Below are 3,738 nucleotides of genomic sequence, written 5' to 3' on the forward strand. Positions count from 1 at the left end.
AACTGAGTGTGTTTTGGGACCCAGCTGCCTAGGGAATGGAATCTGATGTCTCACTTTTCTGGCAAGACAACATATTTCTCTGTTTGCGTGTGCGCATCTGGGTGGGGCTTAACTCCTTTTCTTAGGAGAGAGGTTGGCTATGACGTCTGTGGTTCTGCTTGTTTTTTGACTGCATTCTCACCCGAAAAGTCTGTGTCATGGTCATTTCTGTATCTGCTACTAACCGTCTTCTTTTCATGATCTTGTCATGATATCCATGCCACAAATTGCAAACCCTAAGTGGCTCCCGTCTCATTCTGGTCTCTTCTTCTAGAGGTAGCTGACTTCTTCCCCCAGGGCTTTAGCACTGGAGAAAAGTCACCTAGTAACTTTGTTTTTTTAAATTGGAATGTAATTGCTTTACACTGTTGTTTTAGTTTCTGCTGTACAGTGAAGTCAATCAGCTATGTGTATACATATACCCCCTTCCTCTTGAATCTCCCTCCCACCCCTCCCAGCCCCCAATTATTCCGCCTATCTAGATCTTCACAGGGCACTGAGCTGAGGCTCCTGTGCTTTATAGCAGGTTCCCACTAGCTGTTTCACACGTGGTATGTATATATGTCAATCACAGTTCCCAATTCATCCCTGCCTCTCCTTCCCACCCAGTGTCCGCATGTTGATTCTCTATGTCTTCATCTGTGTTCCTGCCTTGGAAATAGGTTCATCTCTACTATTTTCCTAGATTCCACACATATGTATCAATATAAGATATTTGTTTTTCTCCTTCTGACTTACTTCACTCTGTATGACAGTCTAGGTTCATCCACATCTCTGCAAATGACTCTATTTTGTTCCTTTTAGTGGCTGAGTAATAGTCCCTTGTATATATGTGTCACATCTTCTTTATCCATCATCTGTCCATGGACATTTAGGTTGCTTCCATCTCCTGGCTATTGTGAATAGCGCTGCTGTGAACACAAGGGTGCATGTGTCCTTTTGAATTACGGTTTTCTCAAGGTATGTGCCCAGTAGTAAAACTGCTGCATCATATGGTAGTTCTATGTTTAGTAACTGTGTAGTTAATCTCACTGGCTTTTGAGTGCATCAGTTTCCGGTGAGACTTGGCAACAAATGAGGAGTGATTGGGCAATGTTGTCACAACATTCCCCAGGCAGCCAGGTTTCCCAGACCCCACGTTTATGAATCACGGTGTTGGCGTTTCCTTTCCTTGAGCTGGCCAGGTGATGTCTGATTCCTCACAGAGGGGAATGCAGGTGTATGCTGTTTCTTAGCACTTCTAGCTGTTCTGGAGTTGGAGGCAGGTGGTGCGAGGTCTCACCCCCACACTAACCTGCTTTTCTGGGCAAGCCTGGTCCAAGTGCTGCTTCTTAGAATTATTGAAAAGGATTTCAGAGGTCATTTATCCCAGTCTCCCACCCAAAGAGAGAAATCTCTTCTCCAAATCCCTAACAGGTGCTTAAGCATTACCTGGGCCGGTGAATCATCCATTCTCCCCCACAAGACAACTCATTCCAGCCCTGAGAATCTTTATGAGAAAGTTCCTCATCGTATTTAGGAAAATTCTATGCCTCTGTAATTTTCACAGACTGATCCAAATTTCCATACTCAGAGCACTACAGAGTAAATGATTTCCACCCTCCACTTCATCGTTCCTCAGGTATGGATTTGAAGCCAGCTCTTCTGTCCCCCAGTTCTCCTCCTGCCTCTTTCTGCCTCTTCCCTTGCCTTTGTCTAGGACAGACATCCCTCCTCCCCCATCCTTGCCTCTGTGCCAGCCTCACCCCCTGGGTTGTGATGTTTCCATCAGTGGTCCAGTTCAGCAAATGATGTCATGTAACTGGGTTGCTGCCAGCAGAGGATCCCTGGGAAGCTGTGTGGAGGGCTTGTTCCTGTTGTCTAACCTCTCTGATTAGGAAGGTGGGTGTAATTCAAACTGTCCCTTACTCAGCTACCAATTTCCTCTTTTCTAGGAACACATGATTCCTGGGCAGTGTTTATAATATCAGCAATTTATTGAGAGGCTGTCATGGTCAGCTTCTCAACATGTGTTATCTTTATCCTTGCAACATCTAAATGAGGTATGTTCTGTTATTCTTACTTATGAAAACTCAGGCAAAAGGGGGCTTTCCCAAGAATGCATAAACAGTAAACGGCAAAGCCGGAATTCACATTCTTTTGGCTCTGAGATTATGCTCTTTGTTTTACACCGAGCTGCTATAGAGCGTGTGAATTTCCCAAACCCACAGGTTTTCAAAATCCACCACACTTAATGTACAAGTTCAAACTACATCCCAACCTCTTGTTCTTCTACAGCTGCCAAATGAAGGCATCAAAATCGTCTCTCAGGGACTCCCCCTTTGCATTCCAATGCAGGGGTTGTGAGTTCGACCCCTGATTTGGGAGCTAAGATCCCACATGCCTCAGGGCCAAAAAACCAAAACATTAAACAGAAGCAATGTTATAACAAATTCAATAAAGAATGATCCACATTTTAAAAAATACTTAAACAAAAAAAGTTGTCCCGCAACTGAATCCAAGTAATGATATGGCTTAGATTTTATCCAACAGCAGACAATTTTGTGCTCTGACATCTTGGCTGAATTCACCCTTATAGAAAAACAGATAAGACATTATCAGTACTGTGCAGGTGAAGAAAGTCCAGCCTAGAGCATGTTGGTGGCCAAAGCTAGAGTGCAGGACAGAACCTTCCGCTCCTCCCAGCCGTAGATGCTCTTCTTGGCTCTTGTGCTGTCCTTTCTACAGCTTCAAGTACCCAGTCTTCTCTGTTGTCTGTACTTCTGCTTCTCCCTGCCTATTTGTCTTTTTAAAAAAAATTTAATTGAAATATAGTTGACATGCAATATTATGTTAGTTTCAACTATATTACATAATGATTTTATATTTGCATACATAATGAAATGATCACCATGAAAAATCTAGTAATCTGTCCCCATATAAAGTTATTATAGTATTATTTCTTATGCCATATATTATATCCCCATGACTTAATATATAACTGGAGGTTTGTACCACTTAATCCCATGTATCTATTTTATTCACCTGCCCCTCTCCCCCTCTTCTGGCAACGACTTGCTTATTCTCTGATTCTATGAGTCCATTTTCACTGGGTTTTCTGTTTTGTTTTATTTTTTGTGTAATTTTTTTTGGCTGTGCAGGTGGGATCTTAGTTTCTGGACCAGGGATTGAACTCTGCATTGGGAACATAGACTCTTAACTATTGGACTTCCAGGGAAGTCCCTGTTGTTTTAAGATATTTTTAGATTCCACATAATTTAGGTTATGCAGTTTTGTCTTTCTCTATGTGACTTGTTTCATTTAGTATAACACCCATCAGGTTCATCTATGTTGTTAAAAATGGCAAGATTTTCTTCTTTTATTATTCTTGAGTAATATTCCATTGTGTATATACCTATATTATATGTATATAAAACGTATTTTCTTTATCCATTCACTAAGTGTCCATGCTCATATCCATGGACACTTAGGTTGCCTCTATATCTTGGCTATTGTAAACAATGCAACGAACATTGGAAAACATATCTTTTTAATAGTGTTTTTGTTTTTTCTGGGTAAATACCCAGAAGTAAAACTATTGGATTATGTGGTAGTTCTATTTTTAATTTTTTGAGGTGGCTCCATTTGTCTTTCCATGGTGGCTGAACCAATTTAAAATCCCACTAACAGTGCACAGGGCCTCTTTCCTTCACATCCTTG

At 41.4% G+C, this 3,738-nt stretch overlaps 1 long non-coding RNA gene across 1 annotated transcript; it reads left to right on the forward strand.

Moving 5' to 3' along the window:
• The first annotated feature begins 1,021 nt into the window (after positions 1-1,021).
• Positions 1,022-2,176, forward strand: LOC147375443 (uncharacterized). Its single transcript, XR_015160109.1, has 2 exons — positions 1,022-1,660; positions 1,974-2,176. It is a non-coding gene; the product is annotated as an uncharacterized LOC147375443 (long non-coding RNA).
• The last annotated feature ends 1,562 nt before the right edge of the window (positions 2,177-3,738 follow it).

This window comes from Bos grunniens, chromosome 3, assembly GCF_055505025.1.
Source record: "Bos grunniens cultivar Pamir isolate PY7600 chromosome 3, Bosgru_T2T1.0, whole genome shotgun sequence".
NCBI classification, from domain to species: domain Eukaryota; kingdom Metazoa; phylum Chordata; class Mammalia; order Artiodactyla; family Bovidae; genus Bos; species Bos grunniens.